Source organism: Dendropsophus ebraccatus, chromosome 2 (assembly GCF_027789765.1).
Source record: "Dendropsophus ebraccatus isolate aDenEbr1 chromosome 2, aDenEbr1.pat, whole genome shotgun sequence".
NCBI classification, from domain to species: domain Eukaryota; kingdom Metazoa; phylum Chordata; class Amphibia; order Anura; family Hylidae; genus Dendropsophus; species Dendropsophus ebraccatus.
The window spans coordinates 88,620,314-88,640,413 of NC_091455.1; positions in this window are offsets into that span (position 1 = coordinate 88,620,314).

Consider the following 20,100-nt stretch of genomic DNA (forward strand, 5'->3'; position numbering starts at 1 on the left):
CCAGGCGTGCCCCCTGCCTCCTCACTACACACAGTAGAGGGAGGGTGTGCTCTGCTGTATACAGTGCCAGGCGTGCTCTGCTGTATACAGTGCCAGGCGTGCTCTGCTGTATACAGTGCCAGGTGTGCTCTGCTGTATACAGTGCCAGGCGTGCCCCTGCCTCCTCACTACACACAGGAGAGGGAGGGTGTGCTCTGCTGTATACAGTGCCAGGCATGCCCCCTGCCTCCTCACTGCACAGGAGAGCGGGAGGGTGTGCCCTGCTGTATACAGTACCAGGCGCGCTCTGCTGTATACAGTGCCAGGCGTGCTCTGCTGTATACAGTGCCAGGCGTGCCCCCTACCTCCTCACTACACACAGGAGAGGGAGGGTGTGCTCTGCTGTATACAGTGCCAGGCGTGCCCCCTGCCTCCTCACTTCACACAGGGGAGGGAGGGTGTGCTCTGCTGTATACAGCGCCAGGCGTGCTCTGCTGTATACAGTGCCAGGCGTGCCCCCTGCCTCCTCACTACACACAGGAGAGGGAGGGTGTGCTCTGCTGTATACAGTAACAGGCGTGCTCTGCTGTATACAGTGCCAAGCGTGCTCTGCTGCCTTTCACTACACAGGAGAGGGAGGGTGTGCTCTGCTGTATACAGTAACAGGCGTGCTCTGCTGTATACAGTGCCAAGCGTGCTCTGCTGTATACAGTGCCAGGCGTGCCCCCTGCCTCCTCACTGCACAGGAGAGCGGGAGGGTGTGCCCTGCTGTATACAGTGCCAGGCGCGCTCTGCTGTATACAGTGCCAGGCGTGCTCTGCTGTATACAGTGCCAGGCGTGCCCCCTACCTCCTCACTACACACAGGAGAGGGAGGGTGTGCTCTGCTGTATACAGTGCCAGGCGTGCTCTGCTGTATACAGTGCCAGGCGTGCCCCCTGCCTCCTCACTACACACAGGAGAGGGAGGGTGTGCTCTGCTGTATACAGTAACAGGCGTGCTCTGCTGTATACAGTGCCAAGCGTGCTCTGCTGCCTTTCACTACACAGGAGAGGGAGGGTGTGCTCTGCTGTAAACAGTGCCAGGCGTGCTTTGCTGTATACAGTGCCAGGCGTGCTTTGCTGTATACAGTGCCAGGCGCGCTCTGCTGTATACAGTGCCAGGCGCGCTCTGCTGTATACAGTGCCAGTGCCAGGCGTGCTCTGCTGTATACAGTGCCAGGCGCGCTCTGCTGTATACAGTGCCAGTGCCAGGCGTGCTCTGCTGTATACAGTGCCAGGCGTGCTCTGCTGTATACAGTGCCAGGCGCGCTCTGCTGTATACAGTGCCAGGCGTGCCCCCTGCCTCCTCACTACACACAGTAGAGGGAGGGTGTGCTCTGCTGTATACAGTGCCAGGCGTGCTCTGCTGTATACAGTGCCAGGCGTGCTCTGCTGTATACAGTGCCAGGTGTGCTCTGCTGTATACAGTGCCAGGCGTGCCCCTGCCTCCTCACTACACACAGGAGAGGGAGGGTGTGCTCTGCTGTATACAGTGCCAGGCATGCCCCCTGCCTCCTCACTGCACAGGAGAGCGGGAGGGTGTGCCCTGCTGTATACAGTACCAGGCGCGCTCTGCTGTATACAGTGCCAGGCGTGCTCTGCTGTATACAGTGCCAGGCGTGCCCCCTACCTCCTCACTACACACAGGAGAGGGAGGGTGTGCTCTGCTGTATACAGTGCCAGGCGTGCCCCCTGCCTCCTCACTTCACACAGGGGAGGGAGGGTGTGCTCTGCTGTATACAGCGCCAGGCGTGCTCTGCTGTATACAGTGCCAGGCGTGCCCCCTGCCTCCTCACTACACACAGGAGAGGGAGGGTGTGCTCTGCTGTATACAGTAACAGGCGTGCTCTGCTGTATACAGTGCCAAGCGTGCTCTGCTGCCTTTCACTACACAGGAGAGGGAGGGTGTGCTCTGCTGTATACAGTAACAGGCGTGCTCTGCTGTATACAGTGCCAAGCGTGCTCTGCTGTATACAGTGCCAGGCGTGCCCCCTGCCTCCTCACTGCACAGGAGAGCGGGAGGGTGTGCCCTGCTGTATACAGTGCCAGGCGCGCTCTGCTGTATACAGTGCCAGGCGTGCTCTGCTGTATACAGTGCCAGGCGTGCCCCCTACCTCCTCACTACACACAGGAGAGGGAGGGTGTGCTCTGCTGTATACAGTGCCAGGCGTGCTCTGCTGTATACAGTGCCAGGCGTGCCCCCTGCCTCCTCACTACACACAGGAGAGGGAGGGTGTGCTCTGCTGTATACAGTAACAGGCGTGCTCTGCTGTATACAGTGCCAAGCGTGCTCTGCTGCCTTTCACTACACAGGAGAGGGAGGGTGTGCTCTGCTGTAAACAGTGCCAGGCGTGCTTTGCTGTATACAGTGCCAGGCGTGCTTTGCTGTATACAGTGCCAGGCGTGCTTTGCTGTATACAGTGCCAGGCGTGCTTTGCTGTATACAGTGCCAGGTGTGCTCTGCTGTATACAGTGCCAGGTGTGCCCCCTACCTCCTCACTACACACAGGAGAGGGAGGGTGTGCTCTGCTGTATACAGTGCCAGGTGTGCCCCCTGCCTCCTCACTTCACACAGGAGAGAGGGAGGGTGTGCTCTGCTGTATACAGTGCCAGGCGTGCTCTGCTGTATACAGTGCCAGGCGCGCCCCCTGCTTCCTCACTACACAGGAGAGAGAGAGTGTGCTCTGCTGTATACAGTGCCAGGTGTGCTCCCTACCTCTAATTACACAGGAGAGGGAGGGTGTTCTCTGCTGTATACAGTGCCAGGCGTGCCCCCTACCTCCTAACTACACAGGAGAGGGAGTGTGTGCTCTGCAGTATACAGTGCCAGGCGTGCCCCCTGCCTCCTCACTTCACACAGGAGAGGGAGGGTGTGCTCTGCTGTATACAGTGCCAGGTGTGCTCTGCTGTATACAGTGCCAGGCGTGCCCCCTGCCTCCTCTCACTACACACAGGAAAGGGAGGGTGTGCTCTGCAGTATACAGTGCCAGGCGTGCCCCCTGCCTCCTCACTACACACAGGAGAGCGGGAGGGTGTGCTCTGCTGTATACAGTGCCAGGCGTGCCCCCTGCCTCCTCACTACACAGGAGAGGGAGGGTGTTCTCTGCTGTATACAGTGCCAGGCATGCTCTGCTGTATACAGTGCCAGGCGTGTCCCCTGCCTCCTCTAACTACACACAGGAGAGCGGTAGGGTGTGCTCTGCTGTATACAGTGCCAGGCGTGCTCTGCTGTATACAGTGCCAGGCATGCTCTAGTGTATACAGTGCCAGGCGTGCCCCCTGCCTCCTCACTACACACAGGAGAGAGGGAGGGTGTGCTCTGCTGTATACAGTGGCAGGCGTGCTCTGCTGTATACAGTGCCAGGCGTGCTCTGCTGTATACAGTGCCAGGCGCGCCCCCTGCTTCCTCACTACACAGGAGAGGGAGAGTGTGCTCTGCTGTATACAGTGCCAGGCGTGCTCTGCTGTATACAGTGCCAGGTGTGCTCCCTACCTCTAATTACACAGGAGAGGGAGGGTGTTCTCTACTGTATACAGTGCCAGGCGTGCCCCCTGCCTCCTCTCACTACACACAGGAGAGGGAGGGTGTGCTCTTCTGTATACAGTGCCAGGCGTGCCCCCTGCCTCCTCACTACACAGGAGAGGGAGGGTGTGCTCTGCTGTATGCAGTGCCAGCCGTGCCACCTGCCTCCTCACTACACACAGGAGAGCGGGAGGGTGTGCTCTGCTGTATACAGTGCCAGGCGTGCTCTGCTGTATACAGTGCCAGGTGTGCTCCCTACCTCTAATTACACAGGAGAGGGAGGGTGTTCTCTACTGTATACAGTGCCAGGCGTGCCCCCTGCCTCCTCTCACTACACACAGGAGAGGGAGGGTGTGCTCTTCTGTATACAGTGCCAGGCGTGCCCCCTGCCTCCTCACTACACAGGAGAGGGAGGGTGTGCTCTGCTGTATGCAGTGCCAGCCGTGCCACCTGCCTCCTCACTACACACAGGAGAGCGGGAGGGTGTGCTCTGCTGTATACAGTGCCAGGCGTGCTCTGCTGTATACAGTGACAGGCGTGCCCCCTGCCTCCTCTTACCGTGCTAAATATGATGGTCACTTACTGAAGGGTAAATCTAGGCTTTCCACTCATCACTCACCACCCATAAAGCTTGTGTAAATACTAGTTTAGAAATGCTAAAAAACTTGCAGAAAATCTTTTAAAACTTTACTTTTTTAAACCATACCTACACGACCACCATCACTACTATTGGTACTTATGGATATGACAGCAGCACTCCAAAATCATTAGGAATGGTTTATTTATTAACACGTTTTCATAATAATAATAATTTAATAATAATAATAATAATAATTTAATAATAAATTTACCATTCTTCTTGATTTTGGAGTGCTGCTGTCTTATCCATTGGACTGTATATTTCCACCTGTGGACCCAGGTGGGAGATCTGGCACCCAGCTTTTTCCATTATATCCTGAGTGCTGCGAGTTCTTGTGTTTGTTACTATTGGTGCCAGTCGTATATAAAAACAATCGCATAATGTGAACAGTTCCTTATTGTATACACAGCCTTTTTTCTATATACAAGATTCTTATTTAACTTTGCAACTCTGGACCTTCTGTGCTAGATTATTATTGTAATACATATCCCAGAATACTGCGGTATTCAAATGGTTAACAAAATACAGTACTCATACACTCACCGGCCACTTTATTAGGTACACCATGCTAGTAACGGGTTGGACCCCCTTTTGCCTTCAGAACTGCCTCAATTCTTCGTGGCATAGATACAACAAGGTGCTGGAAGCATTCCTCAGAGATTTTGGTCCATATTGACATGATGGCATCACACAGTTGCCGCAGATTTGTCGGCTGCACATCCATGATGCGAATCTCCCGTTCCACCACATCCCAAAGATGCTCTATTGGATTGAGATCTGGTGACTGTGGAGGCCACTTGAGTACAGTGAACTCATTGTCATGTTCAAGAAACCAGTCTGAGATGATTCTAGCTTTATGACATGGCGCATTATCCTGCTGAAAGTAGCCATCAGATGTTGGGTACATTGTGGTCATAAAGGGATGGACATGGTCAGCAACAATACTCAGGTAGGCTGTGGCATTGCAACGATGCTCAATTGGTACCAAGGGGCCCAAAGAGTGCCAAGAAAATATTCCCCACACCATGACACCACCACCAGCCTGAACCGTTGATACAAGGCAGGATGGATCCATGCTTTCATGTTGTTGATGCCAAATTCTAACCCTACCATCCGAATGTCGCAGCAGAAATCCAGACTCATCAGACCAGGCAACGTTTTTCCAATCTTCTACTGTCCAATTTCGATGAGCTTGTGCAAATTGTAGCCTCAGTTTCCTGTTCTTAGCTGAAAGGAGTGGCACCTGGTGTGGTCTTCTGCTGCTGTAGCCCATCTGCCTCAAAGTTCAACGTAGTGTGCGTTCAGAGATGCTCTTCTGCCTACCTTGGTTGTAACGGTTGGCTATTTGAGTCACTGTTGCCTTTCTATCAGCTCGAACCAGTCTGCCCATTCTCCTCTGACCTCTGGCATCAACAAGGCATTTCCGCCCACAGAACTGCCGCTCACTGGATGTTTTTTCTTTTTCGGACCATTCTCTGTAAACCCTAGAGATGGTTGTATTGTGAAAATCCCAGTAGATCAGCAGTTTCTGAAATACTCAGACCAGCCCTTCTGGCACCAACAACCATGTCACGTTCAAAGGCACTCAAATCACCTATCTTCCCCATACTGATGCTCGGTTTGAACTGCAGGAGATTGTATTGACCATGTCTACATGCCTAAATGTACTGAGTTGCCGCCATGTGATTGGCTGATTAGAAATTAAGTGGTAACATGCAGTTGGACAGGTGTACCTAATAAAGTGGCCGGTGAGTGTATGTGCAAAGCATTACTTGCTTTTTTTCCCTAAGGTGTTGAATCCACATGGTGTTTAACCCCTTCGTGCTGCAGCTAGTTTGGGCCTTAATGACCAGGCTAATTTTTCAAAATCTGACCTGTCTCACTTTATGCTCTTATAGCTCAGTGATGCTTTAACGTATGCTAGCGATTCTGAGATAGTTTTTTCGTCACATATGGCACTTTATGTTAGTGGCAAAATTTGGTCACTACTTTGAAATTCTCTGCTTCTAAAAAAAGAACGTCGTAGCACATAAATTAGTTACTAAGTCACATTACCAATATGTCTTCTTTATTCTGGCATAATTTGGTAAACATATTTTACTTTTTTAGGGTGTTATGGGGCTTAGAAATTTATCAGCAAATTATCAGATTTTCGTGAAAGTTTCCAAAACTGATTTTTTTTAGGGACCAGTTCTTTTTTTAAATGAATTTAGAAGTCTGGTATCCTGAAAACCCCCATAAGTGACCCCATTTTCGAAACTACACACCTTAAAGAATTAATCTAGGGGTATAATGAGCATTTTAACCCTACAGGGGCTGGAGGAAAGTATTCACAATTAGGCAGTAAAAAAATGGAAAATTTAAATTTTCCGATAATATATACGTTTAGTTTAAAGTTTCTCATTTTCAAAAGGAACATGAGAGAAAATGCACCACAAAATTTGTAACGCAGGTTCTCTTGAGTACAACGGTACCCCATATGTGGGCGTAAACCACTGTATGGGCACACAGCCGGGCTCAGAAGGAAGGGAGCGCCAATTAGCTTTTCCAATGCAGATTTTGCTGAAGAAGTTTGAGTGCCAGGTGCGTTTGCAGTGCCCCTGTAGTGTCAGCAGAGAGGAAACCCCCCCATAAGTCACCCCATTTTGGAAAGTGCACCCCTCAAAGAATTGATCTTGGTGTGTGGTGACCATTTTGACCCCACAGGTATTACAGGAAAGTATTTAAAAGAAGACAGTAAAAATGAAAAACTCAAATTTTTCCAATAATATGTTCCTTTAGTTTGAAATTTCTCAATTTCACGAGGAATAGGAGAGAAATGTCACCCCAATATATGTAACGCAGGTTCTCCTGAGTAGAACGGTACCCCATATGTGGGCATAAACCACTGCATGGGCACACAGCCGGGCTCAGAAGGAAAGGAGCGCCAATTAGCATTTTCAGTGCAGCTTTTTCTGAAGAAGTTTCTGAGCGCTAGGTGCGTTTGCAAAGCCCCTGTAGTGTCAGCAGAATAGATTCCCCCCAAAAGTCACCCCATTTTGGAAAGTGCACCTCTTAAAGAATTCATCTTGTGGTGTGGTGACCATTTTTACCCCAAAGGTATTAGAGGAAAGTATTCAAAATTGGCCAGTAAAAATGAAAAACTCGAATTTTTCCAATAATATGTTGGTTTAGTTTGAAATTTCTCAATTTGACGAGGAACAGGAGAGAAAACGTACCCCAAAATCTGTAACGCAGGTTCTTCTGAGTAAAACGGTACCTCATATGTGGGCAAAAACCACGGTATGGGCACACAGCAGTGCTCAGAAGGGAAGGAGCGCCAATTTACTGGAACAAAACCGCAGCTAGTAATGGTTATTAGAATAGCGCAGTTACTAAAATAAAATAAAAAAAATGAGATTACAGGTAATGTGGGGTGGTTATGGACAGTCTGGGGTGGTTATGGGCAACCTGAGGTAGTTACAGGTAATCTGGGGTGGTTACGGACAACATAGGGTGGTCACTGACAACATGGGGTGGTCACTGGCAACCTGGGGTGGTCACTGGCAACCTGCTGTGCTTACAGACAATCTGGGGTGGTTACGGGCAATGTTGGGTGGTTACGGGCAACCTGCAGTGCTTACAGACAAACTGGGGTGGATATGGGCAACGTGGGGTGGTTACGGGCAACCTGCAGTGCTTACGGGCAATCTGGGGTGGTTACGGGCAACATGTGGTGGTTACGGGCAACCTGCTGTGCTTACAGACAATCTGGGGTGGTTACGGGCAATGTTGGGTGGTTACGGGCAACCTGCAGTGCTTACAGACAATCTGGGGTGGTTACGGGCAACGTGGGGTGGTTACGGATAAACTGAAGTTCTTATAGGCAATCTGGGGTGGGTACCTGTAATCTGGCATGGGCACCGCAATCGGGAGGGGGGCATTGGCAATTTGGGGTGGTCAGAGGCGACGTGTGGTGGTCAAAGGCAAGGTGCGGTGGTCAGAGGCATCGTGGCGTGGTCAGAGGCAACGTGCGGTGGTTACGTGCAAACTGGGGGGTTACATATAATCTGGCGTGATTACGGGGAACCTGGGGGGTTATGTGCAACCTGGAAGGGTTACAGACAATCTGGGATTGTTACTGATAAACTGATGTGCTTATAGGTAATCTGGGGTGGGTACATGTAATTTGGGGTGGTTACGGGCAATCTGGAGGGGGTCACTGGCAATGTGCGGTGGTTATGGGCAACGCGCGGTGGTTACGGGCAACGCGCGGTAGTTACGGGCAACGTGCGGTGGTTACGGGCAACGTGCGGTAGTTACGGGTAATCTGGGGGGGGTTAGGGGTAATTTGGGAGTAAACTGCAATTACTATAATAAAAAGTGTGTTTTATTTTTTTGTATGTTTGTCACTTTTTGTACTTTATACATTCATTTTCACTGTATTACTATGATTACTGTGATATTTTCTATCACAGTAATCATAGTTCAGTGACAGAGTCCAAATTGGTCTCTGTCACTTTAAATTTTTAGATTTGGCTGGTTCTGGAGCGCATGCGCACTTCATAACCAGCCAGGACGCCGAAGAGGAAGGAGCTCCAGGATCAGGTAACGTATAAGGGGTAGGGGGGGTGACTGGGGGATGGGGGTGACAGGGGGGGTGACAGGGGGGGTGGGGGGCGACTTGGGGGGTGAGGGGACATCACTTTTTATCCCCTGTCACCAATCATTCATGGTGACAGGGGATAAAAAGTGCCGGGATGCACGTGGCACAAGCGATCAGCGGTATATAGTATATACCACTGATCGCTTGTACCGGGACCCCACAGGGGGGTCCCCGATCACTGCCCCATGCTCTCCACTACCTCCGGTGGCGGAGAGCATGGGGTTTTCATTCATTTTAACTTTTCCATCGCTGTGAACAGACATTAGTCTGTTCACAGCGATGGCGGCGGCCATCTTGGATCTGATGGCCACCGGGGGAGGGGGTTAGTGATCGCCCTACTAGGGGGGGCTGATCTGAGGTCTGGGGGACACTTATTTCATCTCCCCCCGCCGTAGATTCACGGCGGGGGGAGATGAAAGGCGGCGGCATCGGTAATCCCCTTTACCGACGGCCGCCACTATAACGTTAATAGCGGCGATCGTCGGTTAGGGGGGGGGGGGGGGGGCGGGACGGAGCCTTATTCTCTGCCATTGCCGTAAAAAGCTGATGGCAGCAGAATAAGGACCCTTAGTGACCGCCGTAAAAAGCCGTATCGGCGGTCACTAAGGGGTTAAAAACTATTGGATTACCCGTGGCTGAAGAAGTTGGATGCATTCACACATCTGTAGATTGTGCAGACGTACAGTCGATTTACTGATCCTATAGTGGTCTGTCACATTGTGGTGTACTGTATGTTTGTAGCCATGCAGTGTGGAAGTCACAGCTGATCCGGCAACGGTCCTTATAATAGATACGCTTTAAATGAAGGTTACAAATTATACAGTGGTCAGAAAATGCGTTACTACTCATATCCACACATGACAGCTTATTCTGTAAAGGAAAAATTCTGAAATGGATGATATCTACTCTTACTTTTTCTTACAAAGAGAAACTGGAAACAACAGATATACAGCATAATTTCCTAGTGAGCATTGATCTCTCCATAGCAATTTTAGGGAATGACTTGCATATACCCTAAAGTTCCCATTTGTAGTTAACCCCTTAAGGACAGAGCCTGAAATGGCCTTAATGACAGAGACAAATTTTATGAATATGACCAGTGTCACTTTATTCATTAATAACTTCGGGATGCTTTTACCTATCCGGCTGATTCTGAGATTGTTTTCTCGTGACATATTGTACTTTACATTTCTGGTAAATTGGAGTCGATACTCATAACAAATCTTTATGAAAAAAACCCAAATAATGTGAAAAAATGCATTTTTCCAACTTTGAAACTTTTTTGCGTATACAGAAAGTGGTTATACCACATAAATTATATATTAAATAGCATAAGCAACATGTCTACTTTATGTTGGCGGCATTTATTAAACTATCTTTCATTTTTTTTAGACAATAGGAAGCTTAAAACATTAGCAGCAAATTTCCAAATTTTCAGTAAAATTTCAAAATCAGATATTTTTAGGGACCTGTTCAGGTTTAAAGTGTATTTGAGGGGCCTTTATGTTAGAAAGCCCCACAAAGCACCCCATTTCAGAAACTGCACCCCCCAAACTCTGCAAAAGCATATCCAGAAAGTGTTTTAACCCTTTAGGGGAGTCACAGAAATTAAAGCTAAGTGTGTAAGGAATTTGAAAATTTTAATTTTCTGTGCAGAGATTTTATTGTAATCCAATATTTTTCATTATTATAAACCTATTACCAGAGAAATGCACCCCAATAATTATTGTCCCGTTTCTGCAGTTTATAGAAATACCCCATATGTGACCCTATTGCGCTATTTGACGCAACCACAAGCCTCAGATACAAAGGAGCGCCTAGTGAATTTCAACGCCTCCATTATATTTGGTCATTTTTGACTGTACCACTTCAGGTTGGCAGAGGCTCTGGGGTGCCAAAAACTAAAAAACACCCCTAAAGGGACACCATTTAGAAAACTACACCCCTCAAGGAATGTAACAAGGGGTGCGGTGAGCATCTGGACCCCACAGGTGCTTCACAGATTTTCAGAACAATATGGCTTGAAAAAAGAAAAAAAATTTTTTACACTAAAATGTTGTTCTAGCCTTCAATTTTTCATTTTCTTAATGGGATAAAAAGGGAAAAAAAGACAAAAAATGTGTAGCGCAGTTTCTCCCGAGTACGGAAATACCCCACATGTGGCGATAAAGTGCCAAGGGGGCGCAGGACAAGCCTCCAAAGGGAAGGAGCGCCAATTGGCTTTTGGAAGCTGAATTTCACTGAAAAGGATTTCAAGGGCCATGTCGCATTTACAGAGCCCTCGTGCTGCCAAGACACTGGAAACCCCCCACAAGTGACTCCATTCTGGAAACTACACCCCTCAAGGAATCTAACAAGGGGTTCAGTGAGCATATGGACCCCACTGGTGACGGGCACAAATGTGGAACAATGTGACGTGAAAGGGAAAAATTTCATTTTTTCACTTTCATGGCACAAATGTGCCCGTCATCAAGGGGTCCATATCCTCACTGCACCCCTTGTTAGATTCCCTGAGGGGTGCAGTTTCCAGAATGGGGTCACTTGTGGGGGGTTTCCAGTGTTTTGGCAGCACGAGGGCTCTGTAAATGCGACATGGCGTTCATCATCCATTCTAGCCAAATCCAACCTCCAAAATCCAAATGGCGCTCCTTCCCTTCGGAGGCTTGCCCTGCGCCCACATGGCGCTTTATGTCCACATGTGGGGTATTTACGGACTCGGGGGAAATTGCTCTACACATTTTGTTTTTTTTTTCCTCTTTTAACCCCTTGTGAAAATGATAAATTCAAGGCTAAACCAACATTATAGTGTAAAAAATTTAATATTTCATTTTCACGCCACATTGTTCCACATTTGTGCCCGTCACCAGTGGGGTCCATATGCTGACTACACCCCTTGTTACATTCCTTGAGGGGTGTAGTTTCCATAATAGGGTCACTTGTGGGGGGTTTAACTGTCTTGGCAACACAGGGGCCTCTTGAATGCAACATGGCCCCTCAAAATCCATTCCATCCAAATCCAGCCTTCAAAAACCAAATGGCGCTCCTTCCCTTCGGAGGCTTACCCTGCACCCGCATGGCGCTTTATGTCCACATGTGGGGTATTTCCGTACTCAGGGGAAATTGCGCTACACATTAAATGTTTTTTTTTATCTTTTAACCCCTTGTGAAAATGAAAAAATCATGACAAGATTAATGATTTAGAGTAAAAATTTTACAAAAATTACACTAAATGTTGGTCTAGCCTTGATTTTTTTCCATTTCCACAAGGGGTTAAAAAAGAAAATGAACACAAAACGTGTAGGGTAGTTTCCCCTGAGTACGAAAATACCCCACATGTGGGCATAATGTGCCATATGGGCACAGGGCAAGCCACCAAAGGGACAGAGCACCATTTAGAGGCTGGAATGGAGGATGGAGGCCATGTCGCAATTACAAAGCTCCTGTGCTGCCAGGTCAGTAGAAACCCCCGACAAGTGACCCCATTCTGGAAACTACACCCCATAAGGAATCTAACAAGGGGTGCAGTGAGCATATGGACCCCACTGGTGACGGGCACTTACGTAGAACATGTGCCGAGAAAATAAAAAATACAATTTTTTTCATTTTCACGTCCCAAATGTGGCCGTCACCAGGGGGCCATATCCCCGCTGCCCCCCTTGTTAGATTCCTTATGGGGTGTAGTTTCCAGAATGGGGTCACTTGTCGGGGGTTTCTACTGTCCTGGCCGCACAGAGGCTTTATATTTGCATCATGGCATCCTCTAATGGGAATGGCGGCCATACCTATTTAGCTGGGGAAAAGGGACAATTCTAATTTATTTGGGGGTATTAGGCCAATTATTAGTTTATAAGGTTGGAAATGACAGGTGTCCATCAAACTCAACCTGTGTTGATCCAGAGGAAGGCAAAAAACCCTCGTGAGGCAGACGACAGTAGCCTCATCACAGGGGAAAAATTCCTTCCCGACTCCATAATGGCGATCAGAATAATCCCTGGATCAACGTGACCCCTGAAATAGGAATAAGGGACAGAATTTAGATAATGTAGAACCCCAATGACGTGTAGTGCGCCTTGGAGCGATCCAGTATGCAGAGGCCGGGGTGATCAGGACAGGTGTCACACTGGAAAATGGTGCCCTTCCTGATCCCCCTGTTACGCCACACTCTGCACTTCTTCTGGGGTCTCCCTTTCTCCAGTGTGGGGGACGTCACCTGGAAAATGTTGCCCTGGTGCGATACGGGGTCCTTCATATCCAGAAGCGCTGGGTCTGCTCCATGGCTGCTAAATATTAGGGCCCTATTACGGCTTCTGATATTTACGGATCGTGCCGCAAGCTACAGGGCAGCGAGGGACCGGAAGAAGGGGGGCTGGTATAAAAGTTATCCCCGTACAGGTGGTAACCTTTATCCAGCAGTGGGAAGATCAGTTCCCGGACGATCTCCCTACTAACTCCGAGGATGGGGGGGGAGGGGGCATCTGGGGGCTGCATTCGGGTGTCCCTTCCTACATACACTCTAAGGGTACATGCACACTGCGGAATCGCGACAGATAACCCTTCGTTCATTCCGCAGTTGGCACCCGCCGGCGGAGTGATGCAGGCGCACGTCTCCATCCGTGTCATAGACTCCATTCTATGCACGGGCGGATTCCGCTCTCTGTCCAACGTATTCATTCTTTGGATGGACGATGGAATCCGCCCGTGCATAGAATGGAGTCTATGACACGGGCGGAGACGCGCGCCCGCATCAGTCCGCCGGTGGGTGCCAGCTGCGGAATGCACAAAGGGTTATCCTTCGCCATTCCGCAGTGTGCACGTACCCTAAATCTGTAAGTGTACCCAGAGGTACTCTCACAGAGTTTGTAGAATTTCACTCCATACCGTCATCTCTTATTGGGACGGTACTGGCGGAAAAAACGTGTCTGGGGGGCAGCGTACGCTACGCTACCCCCCAGACATGTCACTGGATGATGAGGATGATGAGGATGAATGGAGGAAAGAAGGATCCCCCCCATTCATCCTTACTGGCTGTTTCGGTGTCGGAGGCAATAATAACGTATTCCTCTGACACCGAAAACACCCTGGGGGCCATCTTTATATGGGGATTGGTATATGGGGTATGTAGTGGTGTATTGTCAAACTTTATTCAATGTAGTGTGGTGTAATGTAGTGTTTTTTACGTGTTTTTTTACAGTAAGTATAAAAAAAAACCTACGCCAACAAAGGAGTTGCTGATAAATGCCGCACTTATGTGCGGCACTTATCAGCAGACCGTGGCAGTAGAATATAGAAAAAAAACACCCTACGCCAAAAAGGAGGAGTTGCTGATTAGCAGCGCACTTTCGTGCGATGCTGATCAACACTCAGCGGCGATAGGGTGCGGAAAATAGAAAAAAAAAAATTTGGAAAAAAATTTTTTTTTCTACATTCTGAACATCCCTGTAGCTGCTGATAAGTGTATTACACATATCAGCCGCTAGAGGGCAGCAGAGCGCAAAATACGGAAAAAGCCGACGCTGGAGCCGAAAATAGCTGAGAGAAGCCGAACGTGACGTCACGGAGGAAGCCGAAGACCCGAACGAAGACGAGGACGCCGCGAACCCGGAAGACGCCGATCAGGAGCCCGGGACAGGTGAGTAATGTACAAATACCTGCTCTGGACCCCTCGGCTACCTAGCTGAGGGGTCCAGGGCAGGTATTTACTATTTTGTGGGACTCTGATCGCCGTGCCACCGGCCCGATTTTTACAGTAATGGCGGTCGGTGCCGTCCTCGGACAGCACCGACCGCCATTTTTTTCCGGGTCATCGGGTCGCCGATGACCCGGAAAGGTTCCGATCGCCGCTATTGGCTGATCTGAATTGATCAGCCTATAGCGGCGATCGTAAGCACGGGGGGGGGGGTTAACCACCCCCCGTGCCGTGAAGCTAAGATGGCCTGCTATGAATCATAGCAGGCCATCTTCCCCGATCGCTGTGTGCGAACACGCAGCGATCGGGGAAACATCGGGCGTAAATTTACGCCCTGATGCGCCAAGTACCAGGGCGCGAGGGCGTAAGTTTACGCCCAATGTCGTTAAGGGGTTAAAGGGAATATGTCAGCTGCAATTCACATTACAAATTGCGGACACTGTTAGCTGTCAAGAACACGCATGGTGCCTTTCAAATATCCCTTCCCCTAGAATATAGAAACATGCTTTTATTCTATAGACTGAAGAGTCAAAGAGGCGTTTTCGAGCTTCTGCAGTGCAGCAAGCTGTAACACGTCATCCCCTTTGTGACTCACCTTACAACCATCAGGCGGGGGGGTTGGGGGTGGAAGCATTAAAGCCTGCAGTGGATCAGGAGCTTTAAAAAGCTTCTTTGACTCTTCATAATATTGAATATGTTTCTAAATTCTGGAAGCACAGCTGGATATATGAAAGGTACCATGTGTCTCCTTCACCTAAGATTCACAGCAGTTTGGAATGTGAATTACAGCTGACAGATTCCCTTTAACAATCAAAAGAGGATTGTACTGTATACCTGTTGTCCCTGGTGCCTAAGCAGCATGATACAAGAGAGCTTCACTGTATTGCAGGTGGTATGTATTGTAGACACAAACTGCCCTGACATCTAAAGAAATGCTGCCAACCATCTGAGTGGCCCATCAAGCTCTGCGTGTATGACGATGCTTGTTTGAAGGAGCCTTCAATGTGGCACAGTAATCTGTTGAATTTTCCTATCCTATGGTTATTGTTGGGATCTAGGTTATGTGTTGTTAGGTCGCCTCAGTAACTGGTGGGTGCAGTTATAGCACCAGGTTCGGTATTATAATGTAAGCATGCACTTTCTCTACATTATATAGTAAATGTGTTATTTCAATGCTCCAGGGGGTGACGAACAGTAAGGCAGCGCTGCGGGGGGACAGGTAAGTAGCGCTTCTTTATTATGTTCCCCCCTGCTTTCAGAAAAATTTTCATGCTGGCCGGACTCCTCTTTCAACACGACCCAGTATACCGATGACAATATTACCAATAACAACACTATGCAAAGGGTAAATAATACTGCCACATCCTGACCACATATTATCACTGCCTAATGACAGAAAAATACCTCCATACACTAACCCTATACACAGACCAACATTAACCCCATACACTGACCATATAGTGATTACAGTGCAGGCTTCTTTCATAATGTTTTACTATTCCCATCTTTTGTCATTTGGCCCCGACCACCATGAAAACTTTCTTCAGGACTGTATATATCGGGCTGCCATTTGTTAAAAACCTAAACCTAAATCTTATATTTAATTGATGCTTTTGTATACTGCTGAAAAAAAAAATAAAGGGAACACTTAAACAACACAATATAACTCTGAATCAATCACACCTTTATGAAATAACCATGTCCAGTTATGAAGCAACACTGATGGTGAATAAATTTCTCCTGCTTTTGTGCAAATGGAACAATTAACAGGTAGAAATAGCAGGACAACCCCTTATAAAGGAGAGATTCTGCAGGTGGTGACCACAGACCATTTCCCTGTTCTCATTCCATTTGGCTGTTTTTTTTTGTCACTTTTGCATTTTGTCATTGCTCTTGCCTATAGAGGTAGCATGAGGCAGTGTCTGCAACCCATAGAATGTGCTCAGGTAGTGCAGCTCATCCAGGAAGACACATCAACGTGAGCTGTGGCAAGTAAGTCTGTCAGCACAGTGAACAGAGCATGGAGCAGATACCAGGAGACACGAGGAGATGAGGAGGGAGTCGTAGGAGGGCAACAACCTAGCAGCAGGACCACCACCTCCGCCTTTGTGCAAGGAGGAGAAGTGCCAGAGCCCTGTAAAATGACCTTTAGCAGCCACAAATATCCATGTGTCTGCTTAAACTGTCAGAAACCGACTCCATGAGGGTGGAATGTGTGCCCAACATCCCCAAGTTGGTTTGATCACAGCCCAACACCGTACAGGGAGACTGGCATTTACCAGAGAACGAGATTGGCAGATTCAAAATTGGTGCCCTTTGCTCTTCACAGATGACAGCAGGTTTACACTGAGCATGTGACAAAGTCTAGAGATGCCGTAAAGAGCAATATGCTGCCTGCAACTTCCTTCAGCATGACCAGTTTGCCAGTGGGTCAGTAATGGTGTGGGGTGGCGTTTCTTTGGAGGGCCGCACAGCCCTCCATGTGCTCACCAGAGGTAGCCTGACTGCCATTAGGTACCAAGATGAGATTCTCAGACCCCTTGTGACACCATATACTGGTGTGGTTAGCCCTGGGTTCCTCCTAATGCAGGACAATGCTAGACCTCATGTGGCTGGAGTGTGTCAGCAGTTCCTCTAAGATGAAGGCATTGAAACTATGGACTGGCCTGTCCATTCCCCAGACCTGAATCCGATTGAGCACATCTGGGACATCATATCTCGCTCCGTCCACCAATGTTGTGTTGCACCACAGACTGTCCAGGAGTTGGCAGATGCTTTAGTCCAGGTCTGGAAGGAGATCCCTTTAGAAGGGAGGCGTTGTAGGGAGGTCATACAGGTATGTGGAGGCCACAAACAATACGGAGCCTTATATTGAGTTGTTTTAAGGACATTACATCAAAGTTGGATCAGCCTGGAGTGGGGTTTTCCACATGAATTTTGTGTGTGACTCCTAATCCAGGCCTTTATTGGTTAATAAATTTGATTTCTATTGATGATTTTTGTGATTATGTTGTCAGCAAAATCAACTTTGTAAAGAACAAAATATTCAATGAGAATATTTCATTCATTCAGATCTAGGATGTGTTGAGTGTTCCCTTTATTTTTTGAGCAATGTATATTGTCTGGCTTGTCTGACCTCACTAGCTATAGTGAACATCACGACAATGGCAGCTTACAGTTATGGTGTACTACAACTGGCAGTCAAGAACAGATGCTGCCTAAGGGAGGCCCAAGATGTTTTGCTACAGAGTCTTAGAGATTTTAGCTATGGCCTTGCCCTCCACAGTTTGAGGCCTAGAAATGTTTTACCTCTTTTGCAGAATATGTCCACCCCCTATAGTGACAAACTGAATGTTTTGTTTCCTTTCAGTTGTGGTAGCCTCCTGGAAGTGGTAGAGGTAGTGCTGCCTCTAATGCTCAAATATTGTACCATCTGTCCTGTGCTCCCAATCTTATGCCAGGTTAGCTGTTCCAAAAGCATTCAGAGATACTCACATCCCTCAACAAATTGCAGCATCCTGAAGGAAGTAACAATAAGCACCTGATCTATCAAACATTACTTTCAAAGGTGAAAGCTTGCAGATAAGCAATCTGTAATTGCTCGGCTACATACTGCAAGTAATATTCCTGTGTATCTGAGATGTGAGGATGCGGATACTACCACAATAAATGTGGCAATTGATATGGTTGGGTGAAAGATTAGAGATGTATACTTCTAAAGCCTGAAGTTTCAGAAGCCACAGTTCTTTACCTCCTGATTATGCTCAGACTCTGCAGAGCTCCAGAGATTTGTTTTTAGAACAGGCGTAACAAAACTAAGACAGACATCAACTTATTGACCTCTATGAGAGCGTGCACATGATCTGTGTAAACTGCATTTGACAAAGTGCTTCATGGGGAAGGAGAAACTTAACAGGTAGGGCTGGGTGATATGTCCCCCCCCCAAAAAAAAAAAAAAATATATATATATATAATTTTTTTTTTTTAAAGATTATGGAAAACTATTGTTTTTTGTTTTCTTAATAGAAAATGTTCTCCTTGCAGCCTCAGATACTATTTTGTTTTGCTTTCTACTGTAACAGTGCTCCCTGTACCCCCATATTGTATAGGAGGTCTTCTTTCTGCCTCCATCTAGGTAGGGTGTAGTTGTATAAGTATAGTGGATAAGGGGTTTAGTAGTAGTAGTTGAGGTATAATGGATAAGGGGTGTAGCAATGGTAATAGAGGTATAGTGGATGAGGGGTATAGTAGTAGTACAGGTATACATCAGGGGTGTAGTAGTACAGGTAGAGATGAGCAAATTTACAGTAAAAATGAACTGAATCACTTTGTTAGCTCAGCAGTCGGATTATCAGCCAGCTACCTTTAATGTCTGTGCCGCTGCTGGTGCCAGGAAAAGCTGGATTCAGTCCTGGGAAACTTCTCCAGCTTTTCTAGGCAACTGTGGAGGAGCGGCACTGACTTTAAAGGTAGCCAACGCACTTTTTTTTGTTTTTTTACTGTAAATTCACTCATCTCTAAAGGACCTACTCCATAGAACAATTATCGACCGTCGCTCCGTGGAATAGGAGAAGTGGCAGCAGACCGCCGCTATCCTCTATGGGCTGCCCGGACGATCTAGCGATCACCCGGGAAGCCCCCCCGCGGCCCCTACCGCACTCACCCGCTTTCTGCGGCCTCGTGTAATAGCGGCGGCAGCGAGAGGGGATCGAGGAGCAAGCGAGCGCTAATAGTGCTCATTTGCTCCTCATAGTCGCCCCGTGGTTCTTAAGGACAGGTATAGATGAGGGAGTGTAGTAGTAGTAGTAAAGGAATAGATGAGGAGTGTAGTAGTATTACAGGTATAGATAAGGGGTGTAGTAGTACCTATATAGTAGTGGGTGTGGGTGGGGCATAGTGCTGGCTCCTCCCCCTGTTCTCTGGTGATGTTGCTCTAGCACTGGGTCACTCTCCTTCTCCTTCCACCGCTCTACCTCTGGTGATGGTCCTAGGGGCTCTTTAGGGCCAGTTGCCACTGAAGATCTCCGCTTCTGTTTATAGGCGTAAAGGATTAAGCAGAGTCAGCAGCGCTTGATCCAGCAGGGGACACCCTTGCCTCTGCAGCCTATTTTGTCCTTAAAGGGGTTGTCCAGCGCTACAAAAACATGGCCCCTTTTCCCCCTCTCTTGTCTCTAGATTGAATGGGGTTTTAAACTCAGTACCATTGAAATAAATGGAGCTTAAAGGACAACTCCGGCGGGACCCCCCCCCCCCCAAAAAAAAACCACAGACACCATACTCACCATCCCTCCGGTGACGATCGCCACTCCATTCGCCCGCCGTACGCCTCACCGTCACCTGCGTCCGCCGTCCAGCGATGCCTCTTACTTGCGGGTCCATGGGGGAGAAAAGGCTGCCAGTGCGCTTGCGCACCGGCTGCCTTTTTCATTGGCTGGAGCGCATCACATGGCTTCCAGCAAGCTCAGCCAATCAGGGTCAGAAAGTGGGGGAAGGGTGCCAGACCGGCCATTAGACCACATTACAAAGTTATATAACTTTGTAATGTGTGTTAAATAAGCCAAAAAAAAATTTTGTGGGAGTTGTCCTT